Source organism: Ambystoma mexicanum, chromosome 1q (assembly GCF_040938575.1).
Source record: "Ambystoma mexicanum isolate Mex_15411 chromosome 1q, UKY_AmexF1_1, whole genome shotgun sequence".
Taxonomy (NCBI): domain Eukaryota; kingdom Metazoa; phylum Chordata; class Amphibia; order Caudata; family Ambystomatidae; genus Ambystoma; species Ambystoma mexicanum.
In genome coordinates, this window is record NC_090922.1 from 227,449,970 (window position 1) to 227,468,583 (window position 18,614).

The 18,614-nt window shown below is 43.4% G+C and overlaps 1 protein-coding gene across 1 annotated transcript in view; it reads left to right on the top strand.

The window, feature by feature from the left end:
* The window catches only part of LOC138554586 (vomeronasal type-2 receptor 1-like), a 230,367-nt gene that overhangs the window by 176,615 nt on the left and 35,138 nt on the right, over window positions 1-18,614 (top strand). The gene's annotated exons all lie outside the window — the stretch shown is intronic.

Genomic DNA, 18,614 nt, shown 5'->3' on the forward strand with positions numbered 1-18,614 from the left:
GAACATGATGACACAAGCATCCAACTTGCTTTCAACCAATAATTTACAAGTGTTCAACTAAGTTTTCCTATTTTTGCATGCAACAATATTTTTGAAACCCATTCTGTTCAGCAACTTGGCATATTTCCTTACTTCATTGGATTCAACAAAAATGTCTTTGTCAGGATGTTTCTGTCTCAGCTCACAAAACCACTTGTTTGACAATATTAAACACTTCTGCAGCAGTTCACACAACACTTGTTTCAATGATATAAATTTATCAGGATGATTCTAGATTAACACACCCCAAAATTAATGAGTGATTCTTCAACTTCTTCTTCAAGACTTTTCAGCATACCACAGTACTTCAATGGCTTCCACCTGGTCAATACACCTGCCAGGCTTATTAGGACAAAGTCCTCTGCTCTGGTTTACTCTCCTGCCATAACAGACCAAATACTGCAACGATATTTTAGCTGATGTGCTCTCCTGCAAGGCTAGAATATACTACGACTTGCAAGTACTTCTGTGGAAAAGATTGAACTCAAACAGGTTAGCAATGTCTTTCATTCCACAACATCAAATATAAAAACAATTTCAAGAGAAACAAGAACCAAATTTGTGCTGTTTATTACACCTGTGTGACTGCCACTCTCTCTGCAGGATATGCTCCACTCCCTCTGAACGTCTTCTTTCAGAAGGGCAGGCTTCCTGCCCCTCTTGATTCGCCCCTTTTACACTAACCAACTGCTGATAAGGTTTCTGTTTTAATTTCAAACTTCTTTGGTTTGGCAATGTGGGTTTAAGTCATTCTCTCTTAGGACCTCCTTTACATTGGGCAATATTTTTTACCAAAACTGAAAGTATCAACTGATTTCTTTTGGCTTTGGAAATTCGGGTATTTTCTTAATTGTCTAGGCATGTTTCTCTTTTGACTTTGGCAAGGATGGTTTATCTTTTGTCTTATAGATATTTTCCCTTTTTGTTGCTGGCTCGTATTATACCCCCCAATGTCACAATCACAGTCTTCTGATATGATAGTCAGGTTCTCATTTTGCCATCTGGGCCATTTTAAATCAGCCCAGCTGATAACAGAAGAATTAACTTGCTTTCTATTGGTTCGGTATTCAAAAGGTTTCTTCTTCACTTGTTTTACATCGTTTATCATGTTTATATGATTAAGGCCCCTGGACTTGACCAGTGGGTGGTTACGGAGCGCTCCGGTGTCACTATCTAACAGTGAACTCATCAGGTCTTGCTTGTGCATCCGTTCGCCTCGCTGCCTCCAGGTCCCCTGCTTCAGTTTTCTCACACGGCCCATGAATCTCTCCTCCACAGTCTTCCTTGACTCGCGTCTGTCACCAGCATGGCTCTCTGCGCTCCCACAACATGTCAGTGCTCGCCTGCCACTCGTTCTTTTCAGACAAGGGGGATAGTTATCAAAAGGTGAGCTTTCCTCTGTGCAACCTCTGCAGCTCAGTTCCTCAGAGTGAGAGTCATAATTTCCAATGCTTCCCGCTTCCCGCTTCCCGCTGCGTCAGCTCTGCAATTACGGTCTTGAACATAAAAGACCCTCTCACGACCGGTATCTACTTTACACGCCACCTTGGTCCTAGCGTCTCTGCTCGCACATGACCTCTGCTTCTGCTGTCATGTGGAGGTAGGAAAACTACTCCAGCTTCTACTGCTGCTCTTTTTCATGGCTTGCACATGAGGGGGCTTTTTATGCCTTCCATTCTTCATCAGTTGTGGGTCATTATTCCCAATTGACCGCAACCTGCAGTCTTGGTGCCTCTGGAGGCTTCTTTTTCAATCCAGTTATTTGGGAATTGCGGGACTTGTAGTCCACAATATGAAATTATCATTACCACATTCACTATTCATCTTATAACTATTCCCAAAGTATTATAAGGATTCCATTAATTATTTGACTTTACAGAAGAGTATGGCTTTTTAAGGACTTAAATTGGTAATATTGTTTTTTTTTGTGTTTGATTTAATAACATTTTAAACCTTTACAAAAATGTTCTTCTCAGATTCCTATAAAAACATAACATTTCCAAATAACAAAACTAAAATCAGGTACATAATCAGCATCTTTTGCTATTCTTATCACTTGCCCCAATCAGATTTACAAACTGCCCAGTACTCTTAGTCTTATATAAATTACAGTTTATGCTTACTCCTCCTCCTCTCTTCCCTACCAGTGTCCTGCTTTCCAGTGTTCTAGTTTAGAAAGTTCAGGGCCCTCAGCGTTTCTACCACTGCCGAAGTAAGGAGGATTTCCTGTCCTGATATCATTCTGTCCCAAAAGTGCTCTGATGTGATTCTTTCCACCCCTATGACAAATCTTCTGAATTTGCCTTGCCCCAGACTCAGAGTCCCTTCACATTCCATTAGAAGATGATGGAGGGTCTGGTTCGATGGAGTAGCGCAGATGTTACAAAGCGTAACTGTCTTAGCACTCTGATGTCGCATCACTAAGATTTCGCCTGTAGGCAATAAGTTCAGCCTGATCCTTAAGAATCTATTTCTGGTGTTGAGGTCAGGGTTCTAGAACCAATGAGCAGTTTTTTTCATGTCCTCGTATAGGCACCTTGGCTTGGGGTATATAATCTCTCTATACAGTGAGATTAATTCCCATTCAGCCAGACTCCCTAGCGATTTGAGACCTAATTCAGATTGCAGATTCCAACCTGGGGTGCTTAATGTGAAAGATTAAGGGGCTGATTCATGGAATTATTTGCGCCGAAAAAGTGGGATTTGTGCGCCATTCTGCCCACAAATCCCTGTTTAACAAATGGGGAATTGTGGGCAGAAATGGCGCAGAAATCCCCGTTTTTCAGTGCAAATAATTCCATGACTCAGCCCCTAAAAGAATATCAAGGCTTAATACCACATAATAGAAATACGCCAGTCACGAGTACTAAGGTACAAGTAGACAGAATAGCTGTCTGGCTCTCAACACCCCGCAATGTGTGCAAGCAGACACCATGAGATGAGAGAGTGCTGGACATTTCAAAAACATGAATATTTATACACTTTTCTCACAATCCCGGACACATCTTCCAGCCCCTCTTCGTGTAACACATTTACCTAATGTACATAGCCTTTTCACAAAACTAATACATGTAAACACATCCTTGAATAGCTTGTTTTTTTCTGTTAAACACTTCATATGTTTTTCAAACATTGGACACAAAGGTAACAGTGCTTATTTCATTTACCTATATTTGTCTACCATTTGTTCTTAAGTTTAAAGTCAGCTTAGTTTCAAGGAGAGAAAACAAAGATTTCTGCAAAAGCACATGTTCAGCTATTCATCATTCTGTTTCGCTATTTGAACGGGGAAGACACTGTTGGTACAGATGGCATCTGAATTACTGATTAGCATGGCTCTTGTTTAGCTCCAAGGTTTCCTTAGTGCAGGACAAACAATCCAGTTTAGCAGCTTCAGCATGCTTATCTACGTTGACACAGTACAAAGTTCATTTTGCTCTGCTGGAGCCGAAAACCCAAATTCTAACATGGGACAGAAAACAGGAGTTAATCTAAATTGCGGACACCTTAAAATGGCGGCGTAGTTAGCTTATTTCAGGTTCATTCAAATGCGATTTACAGTGCAATGCGAATGTGCTTAGGCCAATATTCACTATCAGACGTTATTCATGCAAAATATACTTTTACAAATGGTAGATTCAGAGCCTCTTTCCATTTTCTGCATTCAATCTTAGACCAATTTTGATTCCATAGTTGTGGTTTGGCCTCTAGTCCGTAGAGTAAAACTGGAACTACTTTCATGGTGTAGTATTTGATCATAGGCTGGATGGACAATTTGCAGTACTTATTGTTGATTTTGTTCATGTGTGGAACCAATTTCTGCATTTTGTTTAAAATGTCCAACTCCAATCTAGTTGCTGCCGGATTTGCAGAAATCTTATAACCTAAGTATATGAAATCCTCCACCTGTGGAATGACCTGGCCATTCAGCAACCAGTTTTTGAACCTGACTTTTTTCTTTGGGTGCTTGAAGACCAGAATCTTTGAGTTCCCAGGGTTTATAACCAGCCCATTCAGGGTGGCATATTCTCCCAGTTTGACCAGGAGTCTTTGCAGCCCTATCGCCGTCTTGTCCAATAGGACAATGTCATCTGCATAGGCCAGCCAGAATAGTTTTCTCCCATTTATCTCTGGGCTGGCCAGGGCAGATGATTCTAGATAGTCTCCCATATCTGATAGAAATAGGTTGACGATCAGGGGTGCTTCTAGGCACCCTTGCCTTACTCCCCTTTCTACCTGAACTGGAACTGAGAGATGGCCTTGATCATCTAGGCAGACCCTCACAGTAGTGCCGCTGTGTAGCTCCATCAACATTGAGAGCAAAGTATCTGGTATTCCCTTGATCCTGAGCTTAGCCCATAGTTTGGCTCTATCAATCTGATCGAATGCCTTAGATAAATCTTTCCATGCACCGTATACTGGGGATCCCCCTATCCTGTAGCTGATTCACTTGCAAGGGTCGGCCCATTTATCGATGTTGAAAGACCTCGCCTGAAAGCTGTTTAGAAGCGGGACATGACCTCTTTTTGATCCACACAAAGATGGAGGTAATTGAGTAGTAGTTTCATGAAAATGTTACTCTCAATGTCAAGGAGAGCGATAGGACGATAACTTTCCAGAACTGTCCTATCACCCCCCTTGAAGAATGGGATGACGAGAGCTGTTTTCCATGAGGGGGGACATTTCTTTGCCCTCAATATCTCCTCGTACAAATGTTTAGAAGTTTTGACCAAAGTTGATCATCGTTTTTTTGAGGACTTGGTACGTAAGGCCAGCAGCTTTAGATGATGATGATTCAATAATTGCTTCTGCAATTTCTTCCTCCTTACTTGACAGTTTCCAGTCCGAGTTTCGTGGTCTTTCTTCTTCAGCACCTTGTGGTTTCTTAAAGATGGCAGTAAGATGTTGTACCCATTTCTTTTCAGGGACTGGATTACACAGAGAACTATTTGACTGTGAATCCAATTGTCCCATTACTGACCAAAAACTTCTCGAATTGGTTTCTGCTAAGAGTTTTAGCATTACCTTGCCATCTTTTTGTAGTCAAAGCATTTTTTGATTTTTTGACTAATGTTTATAATTGCTACTTATTTCTTTGACTTCTTATTTGTATGCTTCATGGGTTAAATCTAAGAATCTTAGCCTACGTGTGTTTCTTCTTACCTCCCGCTTCTTTACCCATGTGGTTTCATCAAAGTCATGCATGTGTTTTTGTCTAATGTTCGTTTTTGGCATTTTAGGAGGGACCAGGGACCAGATGAAATTAACAAACTTGTCTGGGTGGCATCGATCTTGCAACGAAGAGTGTGGGACATCTTTTAATTCTCTGTTTAGTTCTGTTCCTCCATGCCCCTATTTTATTAATTGCAGTCTTCCTTTTTCTCCAATCAGTGTCTGCTTGTGTATCACCTGGGAGGTTACATATAGATCTATAAAGGACAGCTCTAGACGAGAGTGGTCACTCCCCCCGTCTTGTTTGACCTCCAGATTTGATGCACAGGAGAGAAGGCTCTGGCTAACAAATATATAGTTTAAGATAGATGATGAGTTACCTCTATGCCATGTCATGATAGGGCCCTCTTTACCACCTGAGCTCTCGTTCAGCATTTTTAGATGCCACTCTTCCATAAAGCCCAACCATCGTCGTCTTCTTTTAGATATTTTCTTCATCATTATTGGCTCTGTCACGTTTCTTGTTTGAACACATTCAGCAATTGGTAATATTTAAAGACTCTTCTTCCTTAATTTTCTGGGACTCATAGGGGCTTTTTTATATTCATGATTGTCAGTGACTGCTTGTGGTTATCTTCATCTATATACCGACAGCCAGTTTGAGGAAATAAAAACTCCCTCTGACATCAAGCCATTACACATTCCAGCATTAAGGATATTCCCTTTCTTGAGGAAGACAAATACCATGTCTCATCCCATGAAGTCCTCCTATTTCCCTGGGGTCCTTCTCCTCCCAGGTGATCCTCCCGGCTAACAACCCCCCCACCCCCTTCCAGGGTTAGGATCAGGAAGAGTCTGCCTTTCCTTGGCCACTTGGGAGAAGACTTTAGGTATGGTTTTGTGAGGACTCTATAGGATTCATCACATGGCCTATAGGCTGCTGAAAATAATGAGGGATGAAAATTGTGTAGTTTGACTAATTAAGTATTTAGTCTCTGCTTGGGCTTTGCGCGTGGAATCTTTAAATCCTTGTGTATGAATCTTTTAGTTTTTATGATGTATAATGTACATGTTATCTTGTTTTAAAATTGTAAAATGTAATGGCATTGCCATAATAAAAGATTTTCAACAGTAATCTCTTTATATGTTACGCAATCATGCACTATGTCATCTGGCTTTTCAGGCTCTGCAACGAATGTTGCTGGATTGACAGTGTGGCACCTGACAACGGGAATGGAGGGATTGGACAAAGTGACCTCACAGCCTGATCCTCATTGTGTGCTGAGAGTGTATTTTGATTTCTCTAATACTGCATAAACTGCATGCTCTGCATAGAGAGTGAGCAGACACACCATACTGATGGTATATGATTTCTGTATTGCGAAAGCAGAGGCTGCCAGAGGTTGCTCACATGCGATGTGTCCCAGCAAGACCGGGTCTATGAGCCTACTGTAATAAGTCGAAGGTTTATGTCCCAAGGATGTTCGTTGCGCGAGGACAGCCATCATCATTTGTCCATTTGAATGTGAGAACAAGAAGAATACTTTTTGGTAATGTGGTGTTGCTAATACTGGTGCATAACTGATCACATGTTTAAGTTCCTGAAATGATGGGGCCATCTCATCTGTCCAGACAATGGGTCCCTTTACTTTCTCTGCTTCCTTCAACCCTTACAACAGGTGTTTGGTGTAAGTAGAATATTCAATTATCCATGCTTGACAGTAGTTACATAACCCTAAGAACTTTTGCATCTATTTCACTGTGGCTGGCTCTGGTGTACTGCTGCTGTCCTTTCTGGCGTTACTCTTTTCCCTGCCGATGATATGATCTGTCATAGGTACACAACCTCTTGCTGGCAATACTGCAGCTTCTCTTTGTCTACCATGTAACCCTTTCCTGCCAATTAAGTTAGTAGTTTTACTGAGTCTCTCCTATATTGTTCTTCTGATGGGCTAGAGACCAGAGGATAAGCCACATACCTAATTACTGTGCTCTGCACCTGTAGGTTTCCTAAGTTTATTTGCAATTCTCTGTTAAAAAATACTAGGGGATTCACAGTACCCTTGTGTCAAACCCTCTGGCCCCTATGCGTAAATGCTGTGAGGGGCTGGGACTCAGGGTGTAATGGGATGGAGAAAAATACATTCTTAAGATCCAGTACAGTGAAATGAGTGGCTTTATGTGGGGATATAAGAAAGGAAAGTGGCAGTGTTTGTGGTTACTGGGAATTCTGCCTCTATAATGATATTCAACAGGCAGAGCTCCTGAACCATCCTCCAGGTGACACATTTGCTTTTTAACAGGTTATATAGCCATGTTACATGGTGATTCTGATGGCTGTATTATGCCCTGCTGCCATAAAGCTACAAAAGTGTCATAAATCCCCTCCTCTGCCTATTTTGACATGGGATACTGCTTTACTTAGGGCAACACTGCACCTGGTTTCAATTTGATGCAAACCACCTCTATGACCTTAAACAGCCCTACATGGTGGGGGCTGCTTGTTCATAACTCACTGGGCACCTTCTCTAAATCTCTCTGCATGTGCTGTGGTAATATATTGGCAAGGAGCGTGGTGTGGGGTACTTCTCTGTGCTCTACAATTATCTGGCAAGGTATGGAAATTTCAAATATAATTTCTCCCTCATCCTCTGTGTCTTCCAACAGCCTTTCATCTGACAAATCCCTTAATCTCTGTGTTGGGTCAATGCATAGAACTGTGTGCCATTCAAGATTTTCTTCGTCAAAACTGGACCTGCATTGGCGATCACAGCTTCCAAATATATCTTGATAATGGCACCAGGTGCTCTTTCCTTGGGACAGCTCGTACTTAATCCCTGGCACCCAACCTAACACAGTTGTTACCCCATAAAGGAACAAATCTAGATGGAACAGTATGCCACATGGTGGGTTGTGACTGCAAAGTGCCTGTATTAGTGCTACAATCCTAGCATGGTATGTGTCTCGGGTGGAACACACTATACCTTCCTCTGTGAATGAAGTGGTATTCAGCTTGGCCATAAGGTCCCTTCCCAAGAGGTTGACTGGGGTGTCTCATGAATACAATAAAGATGCTGATATTTCCTGTGTGCCTACAGTAATGGAAAAGTCTTCGGTGAAAGGAACCAATACAATAGCCTAGAGATCCCGGTGTGTCCATTATTTTATCCAACAAAGGAAACCTCCCTTCCCTAGTACAGGACTTGGAAGCCCCCGTGTTGACCAAAAAAGAAAATGGTCAATCGCCTATCTTCACTACCACTCAGGGTTCCTCATCCAGGTCAGCAGTTACTGATAATATTGGGTGTGGGAAGGGATTGCCCCCAAAAATGCTCGCTCCTGTGTAGTGGGTTATCATCCCTCGTGGCAAGGAGTTCTTAGCCAACAGTTGAGCAGGCAACAGCTGCATGTGTTATTGGATGAGATTTGGTGCCAGGGATTGTACTGGCTGTGGATGCCTGGGGCATGGGGAATATGGGGCAAATTGGTGCTGCAGGAATTGGGGTTGTTGGTAAAAGTTGGGCCGATATGGTAGGACTTTAGGGTGGTGTAGCATGGTCGGTCTACTTCTGCATTCTCATGCAAAACGGCCTGTTCTCCTACAGGACCAACACTGCCCCCTAAATCCATGTTTCATGCCCCCAAATGTGCCTCTATTACCTCTCTGAAAGTCCCCTCTTCCCCTCTGGAAAAATCCCATTTCCCTCTTCTATTTATTGTCACTTCTGACCTTTCCTGTATGGGGCTGTGCTCAGGTTGCCCTTCCATGGTGTTGGCTAGTACCGCCCCTTCCATGCTCAACTTAGCCAGTTCCTTCTGCACTAGCTGTGTTTCTACCCTCTGAGTTTGCTCTGTTTTATCCTTATCCTGTTTCTGTCTGCAATAATTTATCATGTGGGCCTATATCTCATGCCATCCCTTTGATTAGATCCCAACCACCGTATTCAAATCAGCTTGCACCTCTGCAATGAGACACTTGCTTAACATGTGATGAAAAACAGTGATATTATTATCCCAAGCCTCTCTCTTCTCTAACTGCCATGTGTCTTGTATCTGCTAGCTATAGATTGCAGGGTCCTCATCTGCCTTCATTGTGCAGGTCAAGATAGAATTTATGCCAGGTCTGTTGGTGTACATGTCTTTCAAAACTTTCCATATTTGTGCTCAACAGATGTTAAACTGAGCGCCATCATGGGTTGTATTGTTCATCATCACTTCCCCATACTCACCCTTTTGCATATCTGTCATGATCCCCACTGGAGGGTTAGGCCAGTCCCTCAATTATGGCAATCCTGCCAGGCCAACCAGGGCATTGGATCAGGTTCCAAACGCCTGTAGATTGGGAGGGTTTGGGTGTGCAGAGTGGCTGGCTGGCGCAGGCAACTGTGCAGTGCATATGATGGCTTGTCCCAACCAAGTAACACGTTAAAGCAGCTAGCGCTTGCTAAATACATTCAACCAGACTGCAAGGTTCTGTTAAGGACTCGCGCCTTGCGCGCTGTTACCATTCACTCACCCTGACACTGTACTCACCTGAAGCATTGCTACTCACCTGAAAACTCATGTGTCACAGCCGGCCTGGACCACAGCAGCCCAGTGAAGTAACTGGACCCTGGTGTTGGAGCCTGCAAGTAGGGATTCCGCGAAACAAGAAGGTCACACAGCCACCCAGTTGCCAGTTCAGCCAGTGACCATCCTCATCACAACAGCCAGGGTGAACATCAATCCCAAAACACTCCAGTCTGCACCGTGTGTCGGGCCAAGGTGCCAGTCGGTGAACTCAGTGGAGACGGAGTGTTTTGGGCCTCTCATCACGCAAACTCACAGGAGGGGAGTTGCATACCCACAGTCAACCGCTGCAGAAGGGCACCCCCGCAAGGACACCTGAAAGTAAGCATTACACTATCACATCAGCCTGCTCTCCTAACAGAGAAGCATATTAACGGTATCCAGTTACATTTTCGAAAAAACACATTTTCGACATGCCAATATCCCGAAACAAAAATGTCGAAATAAAAAATCGGATTTTTTTTATTTTTTATTTTATATGTTTTGTGTTTGTTTCGTTAGTAAAAAAAAGTGTCAATAACAAAAAAAAACAGGGGATTGGGGGAGGAACCTCCCCATTAAAAAAAGAAATAATAAAAAAAATTTGAATTTTTTTTTCAGCATTTTTGTGTCGACAAAATGGCAATTCAAAAATGTGATGTTCGAAAATGTCACTATAAACCGTATAAACCTGTTATATCTCCTACAGCTATGGTGATTCCTACAGTGTGTTCTCTAGGGAATGAATCCACTTGCCAGCTTCCCTGCTGAGGGAGGTAAAGGTGTGCATTAAGTTGTCCTGATCCATGTGGGGCCAAGGTACATAATGAGATCCTCCCGGTCACTTCAGATCTTCACATCCACTTCTGCAGAAACAGAAACTGTGTTCCTCATTTTTTAAATTACGATACTTTCGCTCACTTCTAACCCTTGGCTAGGGCCATTCGACCAAGCCATGATCTAAGCCTGAAGCCCCATGGGGTTACTTCTCCCAGGTCTCTGTCTCCCACCCATCATCATCATCCTCTAATTCTCCATCTGTATATACAGAGTCATAGTCTACACTGTGGTTGTGCTCATTCATATCTTGTGGACACCCTGTAGTCTCCCCTAAATTGGGTGTTTCTTCCTTTGCTGTTATCTGAGGATCTTCAACAGCTTTACAGTCAATTTTAAGAAGAATATGTCCCGCCTTCCATTGGTCTGTGCCTATTGATGCACACTGCCCCTCCCCTTATCCCTCTGCTACTTTTGCCAGCTCCTCTGCCTTCTGTAATGCTGCTTCTAATTGTCGGCGAGCCTTATTCTCAATTTCTAGAATCAATGGGTATCTGATGGTATCCCTTGGTTTCCCTACCATTCCCTTTATATCTTCCGTTGGGGATGAGAACTGGGAGTCAGTGTGTAGAGGAGGAGCCACGTGCCTCTACCAAAAGTCCCACCCCTATTCTGCCCATATGTTGGAAGCCGGAAACTGAGACATGCGCAAGGCCAGTATTGGTATCTATTCCATGAAGAATCCTCGAAACAAGGTATCCATTGAGAATACCCTACATAATGTGCCACCGAAGAAATGACTGTCTCTTGCGGGAGGTCCTTGAAGAAGTGTGAAGCAGTGAAGGCAAGAACCTGGCGACGTCACATGAAGCAGAAATGATGCACCAAAAGCAGATGTCAAAGAAGAAAATATATAAACCTTATAGATTTATTTTATTAATTTATTTATTTATTTGACATTTATAAAGCGCACATAGCCCAGAGGCATCTAGACGCTAAAACCTAAGAGATTGGTTGTAAGAGAGTACTTCAGCAGGTACAGTCAAATTTCAACATATACATTACAGAATACAGAAAAACAGATATACAGAGCAGTCATGACATCTCTGTCGTAGCATAAGTAATTATTAAACATGGCAGGGGTGCTATGGGTACTATGTGCTAGGCATTGCAGACATTGATAAGTAGTTTCAATATAAGGTTAGTTGATTAGGAGCAGACTGTCTCGCCTAGACCTGGTGTCTCAGTGTTGGGAGTCTAGGTTGAAGAGTCTAGTTTTCAGACATGTTTGGAATAACCAGAGGGATGGGTCGTTTCTCAATTGCGGTGGCAATGTGTTCCACAGTTTGGCTGCTACTACCGGGAAGCTGGAAGATTCTGATGACGAAGTAGACAATTAAGTGACATTTCATTTACGGAATGAAGATTACACGTACAAAAGAGCACTGAAGAAAATGTAAGCCGTTTTACAAATGTACAGAAGCTGAAACGCAAGTAGACCAAGTAATCATGAAGTCTGGCTATAGGTAGTGAATGGATTGTAGGTGGTGCTGCCAAAATATATATATGTATATAGAATCTAGATGTTCCACGTCTTGTTTTAAGACATCTAGGACCCCATAAACAGAAGGGCTGAAAGTGTGGCGCAGTAGAAGAAACAGCTGACAACGAAGGAAGAATCGAGAAGGCTTGTCTGGCCCAGTGACAAGGGTTAAGGCAGCCAAGAAACTGATATCTATTCGAGAAGATACAATGAATGTGAGAAAGAAAGACAAGCTCCTATTAAGGTGCAATGGAAAATTACTGGGATCGCCAGGTTTTTTTAATTTAATAGTGTTAAATACGAAAGAAAGAGCTCAAACACAGCCTCCTGTCACATGGTCTAGATGGAAATAGACTTTGGTCAATCTACACCGAGACTTGAAGATAAGACCATGCTCACACTCCCTTCTATTCTCAGGCACAGTGATACTTTACCAGACCAAGTTCAAAGACAATTTGAATGGCAGACAGCAGGAGTGATGATGGATGATGGGCTAATTGGGCGGGTGGACATGGTTAAGCCAACCATCCAAGCACCTCGGGTACCAGATTGCGTACTGCTAGCGAGTGGAATATTCCAGAAGGGTACAAGCGTGGCCAACAAATTGTAGAAGACCACGTAGCAATGAGCTCTATAATTTGAAAACCAATGAAACGTTGTGTATTTGATGACAGTGAATATGACTTGCACTAGGGTTGGGCATAGTTGTCCACCTGACCTTAGAGACCCAATCACAATCCTATCCCCCAAAGAAAGTATACATAGATGTTCCCTGTAGACAAATCACAATCCCAGTTAGGTTTTCTTACTTTGCCACGTAGTATGACGTCAATGATGATGAGTTTTTACTATACATGTGTGTTTTTTCATGCAACACGTTGAGAGACTTGAGCGAACGTCCGTTGATGTCAGCTGTACTCCCTGTTTTAGATAATTGCAAACAAAACTGTTATGGTTTGCCAACTTCCTGAGTCAATGTTATCATCTGCATCCCCATCCATCCCATAATAGTGTTACCTTGCATAAAGGGCCTACGGGTTCAAGTGTATCCTGCGGCAGGCTGTAGGAACCATAAGGGGATGGGCGGCGGCCTGACTGTGCACCTGACTGGATGCCACTTTACCATTCTCAGGCATATCATCTTCCTCTACAAAAAATGTCCATAGATCAAGTATGGGCTGCCTATTTTTCAACTGTTTCCTTTATATGTTGACAACAAATACGTGTGCATATGCTCTATCACATTTGTATCATACATGCCCTCTTTGGACCATAGTTCAAACAATTTACCTACTGTCCCCTGAGCCCATTCTTTGGGATACTTTAAAAAAATGTCCTTATATTGCAGTAATGCTTTACACATATGCTCCAATTGAGTATCCATAATAACACGAGGTTGCAACCTCACTCAAACCAAAAAGAAATCCACAGACACTGGATCAGCTGCGCCTTGTTTCCAAAGCTCGCAACACACCAATAAACCGCCACAAAACACCAAAACCCTAGAACACCTTCACTTGTACAATTGACAAAGAACTCCCTATCCACAAACACCTCTATATGCACAATGTGCTAACAATACCTCACAATTAATTTGTACACAACTATTAGCAATACCTGCAATAAAAACACATTTCTTTACACAATGATATAGATCCTTGCTCTGCCTCCTTAACTCAAGGCGAGGGTACTCAGTCCCCCTTAAATTCCCTTGACTTTTAGAACTGAGGGATAACCTGTCCTTTCTTCACAGAACCATCACCTTATATACAGTGCTGTCTTCCCCTGTTTTAAGAGGAACTTCCCCACATTAATTCATCACAGTTCATCTCTTTATGACATCATATTTCACTGCCTCAGGGGAGATTCAGGGGAGATTCACCTCAACACTTCATTAATGCTTGTGCAATATTGTAAAACATTGTCTTTCGTCATCTAGAGGAGGTTTCCCCCACTATCATCAACTCATAAATTAAAGCAATTCACAAGCAATAATAAAACAAAAAAGCAACAATTCAAAAACACTGTTTCACACAAAATGTGCCCTCACTTACTATGTGTCCTCTGAGTCCCCTCAATGAAATGGGCCCATTAGCTGCCTGCACAGTCTGGCACAGTGCCCACAATCCACAAATCAGACAGACATTTAGAGAACATGGCATCAGCTTATCTATTCCGTTTGTGTGTACATGAACTGCTCCCTGAATGGCAAGCCCAGCGATCCAGGTCATGCGGCCAGGGTCCCTGGCTCAGGTCACCAGATGTTTGACCCCAAATAAATCCAGGAAACAATAACAACATGCACAAATTGCAGAAAGACATATTTTTAATGCGTGCAATTATCGGGCGGGTGATCAATCAGTCTCAACTGACCAAAAGGCTGGGGAATCTCGCCCCATTCACATCGGGCCACTGTTTATATAGCAAAAACCACAACATTACAATATATTCCAGATATTAAGTTAATGCAAATCCCTGTTCTCTTACTGGCTCATGCCATTTACAAACCTAAAGATTGACACACATTATCCTACTCTGATGGTTAGAAAGTTAGACGTGACTTTCTAAATCCATCCCCCTGCAGATGACCTAATAGGACAATTAGTAAAAGTTAAATCACCACCTTGTAGGAACAATATTAGATGCACTAACATCCTTTGGCATTAAACCAGACATCTTGGCATCCGGGACCGTTCTCAGACCTTGCAGCTTCCTCACTGTGAAACATATCTTTGCAACTACCACATTGATGCATGCTACTGTCCCCATTACTCAGCTAGGCCAAGGACTGAAACTGTTAGTTTGCAGGAGGTTCATCTTGCTTGGGAAAGAGAGATGCTTATAGAAATGAACATGTAACAGAGGTCCCACTTTTGAGAAGTAATTCCTTGTATTATTTGTGCTACCAAGCCATTCTGCTATGACTCAGCAGTCCTAGGACTTCACTATAGGGCAGAAGATCCAAAGCCTGATTCAGTATTTTGGCTGTGCTTCAACCGGAGGCCTAGTTTACACCAGAACACATCCTTTGGAACTTATTGTGTTTCCATCTGAGAAATTCTAAAGACATACATTCTTTTTGTTCTGTGTGCCTAAATTCTCTGGGTAAAAGCTTTGTTAGAAAGGATACCACGAACTTCATCGTGAAACAATAGCTAATATGATTAATGCTTGCATTGCCTTGCGATCCAGCCGTGCACTTGACAACTTAAAAAGTTCTCTTGCATGCAGCAGAAATTAGGCCTTATCAAAAATAGCAGAGACATTAAAACAACATGGCAATGTTACCAACATTTAAATGGCAGAAACCTTCACATGTTTTGTATTCTCGCAGCCAGTTTTTCCCTTTACGTTTAGGGATTTGCATATGCATATTAACAGTTGTCTCTGAGAAGCAAAAGATATGCGCTTGGTGCTTGCAATGGTATAGGCTCTCTTGCCTACTCGCGCGGCTCTGACAACCTTACCAGCCTCCACCTCTCCGGTACCCTTGACACCCACTGCCACATCATCTGGGGCCCCCTTGCCCCCTGTAGCCCCTCCTACACTGGCTTCCTTGCCTCTCCTACTGTCCTGGCTCTCTTGCCTACACTCCACTCACCGACATCCTTGTTAGCCTCGGCTCCTCTGCCCCTTCCTACCTCTGTCTCTCAGGCACTCTCGCCGCTCACTAGGGGGACCACTGTCCCCTGTATCCCCCCTCGTAAGTCCTTCAAAAACAGCTATCTGCTCCACATTGCCACGCTTAACTCTCGCTCTGCTGTCAAGCACTCCTCTGATATATGCCACCTCCTTGAATTCCTGGTTCTCGATGTCCTAGCCCTGTCTGAGACATGGTTCAAGGACAGCTCTGTCACAAGTTTTGACACACTTCTCCCTGAAGGCTACAAGATCCTCTCTGTGCCCAGGCCTTACAGACCGGGAGTGGGAGTAGCCCTGATCTTTCCTGAGTGGATCCCTGTTTCCATCATTCCCACTCAAGTCTACTCTTCATTTGAATGTCTGGTCTTTAGGCTCTCTCTCTCTCCCCTGTCTCTTCTCTCTGAATGGGCTGACCTAGCCTCTTCTCTTCTTTCCTCCTCCTCCTGCCTCCTCCTTCTGGGTGAATTCAGCATCCATCTTGATACTCCTGACTCCTCAGGTCCCTTCCGCAACCTATGCGACGCTCTTTCTCTCTCCATTTTACCTTCGGGCCCAACGCACACTGCTGGCCATACCCAGAGAAGTGCTTCCAGTGGAATTTACCACCCAGTTTCTGCTTGGAGAAGCAAATCGCCTGTAGAGAATTGGAGGTAGGTTGAGCAGAGAGCTCGGGAAGGAAGGTACTTAGGAAGAGAGCATTGGAGATAGTGTGAGCCTGGCCCCAGAAAGCCTTGTGGACGATGCAGAGGCCCTTGAACTTGATCCTTGAAGCCACCGGGAGCCAGTGTAGGGATTTCAGAGCCAGAGAGATGCAGTCTCTGGGCTTGAGGCCAAGGATAAGTCCTGCAGACCTGTTTTGGTAGAGTTGCAGAGGGTGGAGGGTAGAGTTAGCTAGATAGATAGATAGATAGATAGATAGATAGATAGATAGATAGATAGATAGATAGATAGATAGAGAGAACCAGGGCACTGGAGACAGTGAGCTTCTGGGAGAAGGTGAGAAAAGGTAGAAGGAGAGAGTGGAGTCGAAGATGACCCTGAGGTTTTTTGTCTCACAAGAGGGTGAGGGCGCAGGGCCAAGGGAGACCAGCCCAAGTAAAAGGGGAAAAGCGAGAGCAGGAGTCCCGATGAGCAGTATCTCTATCTTACTGGCATTAAGGCAGAGATCATTAGAGGCGCACCATGCCTGAATAGCGGAAAGACAGTTAGGGATGTGCGAGGAGGAGGAGGGGGCTGCGGGTAGCCTAAAAGAGAGTTGCATTCCATCCGCATAACACGGAAAGTTAGAGGAAAAAGTAGAGACCAGTCAGGCCAAGGGAGCCAGATAGATATTGAAAAACCAGGGCGAAAGATTAGATCCCTGGGGTACACCACATGTAGAGAGTGTGATGGAGGAGAGGAAAGACCCAAGTTCAACCTGGGTGGGTTGGTCCAAGAGAAAAGAAGATAGCCACGCCAGAGCCTGATCCGTGATGCCCAGGGTATCTCAGAGATGGGTGATCAGGATGTTGTGGTTCACTGTGTCAAAGGCAGAAGAAAGGTCAAGGAGGATGAGGACAGAAGGAGACTTAGAGTCAAGGTTAGATGTCAAGTCTTCATGGGTGTTCAGGAGAGTAGTTTCCATGCCTCTGGTTAGTGTGAAACCAGACTGATGGTCATGGAGACAACCAACAGATTCAGTGTGGAGGGTTAGTTGGGAGATTTCTCCAGAGGTTTTCCCAGGAAAAGAGTAATAGAAATTGGGTGATAGTTTGCCGGGATGGAGGGGTGGACAGAAGCAGAGGCGTTGCTAGGGGGGGGCTAAGGGGGCTATAGCCCCGGGTCTTTTGGTTGTAGCCCCGGATAGAAGATCAGGGGTTATAACCAAAAGGCTAGCACCGAGCACAAATGGAAGTATAATATAAATCATTGGTGCGCCGTACCACTGGTTTGTATTTTACAGAGTGTACCTTTAGTTCAAAGACTCAAGAAAAGTGTCCACAAGCTTTTTCTTTCTTCCAAGCCAAATATAGAAATCAGCTCGTACCGGGCATTCCAGCACTGCCAATTTCCGAAGTCACTGCCAAGCATAGACACACCCAGAGAGTCCGTGCATCCTGAGCAACTTAATCACCTTGAAAACACATTTGTTTTATCAGCAGCAGAGCCTTTCATATGCACGATGACACATTTCCAACTGAAAGACCTCGCAAAGCTGCAGTTGCATTGCAAATCTATGATAGTTAAAGTGAGCAACACAAAGCACCCATTTAAAGATTTGTGTACATACATGCAAAACAATAAAGTTCCTGCACGTCACTAATCAAATGTTCTCAACATCATCAGAGCTGGCGGTTTGTCACACAGAATCTCTAGATCTATCTGTGTTTAATATTATTTATTTAATGCATGTCTTAAATCGCTGAAAGTACAGTGGGGTTAGGTAGATTTTCAGGTTTGCATTATCTTCCATTCTGGGGCTTATAGTTTAGCATTCAGGATGTGAAAATTAAAGCCAGAATGATATTCTTGTGGCTTAATGTGTTGCTATAAGGATTTACATTTTGTCATGTTGCTTGACTATGCAATTTGTGTATTTTGTAAGCTCTGAAAGACAGTATTAGTGTAGGCCTCGAAATATACTACGTGTACCAGGTAAAACTTAAAGTATCTGCTCAAATTTACAGAGTGTTTCAAAATCCCTGTTTCATGATTTAGCCAATGTGTGTGATCCTGGTCAGTTATTTAATCAATACAAGGGGCCTGGGGGGATCTGGGAAACTCTTACTGATGAGGCCCAACAAGGCTGAAACACGTGTATGGAGTTGCTGTTGGTACTCTTGTTCAGAGAGGAATTGCTATAGCATTTCGGTGCTGGACTGCCCATGTGGGTGGGACAAAGACTGATATGCAA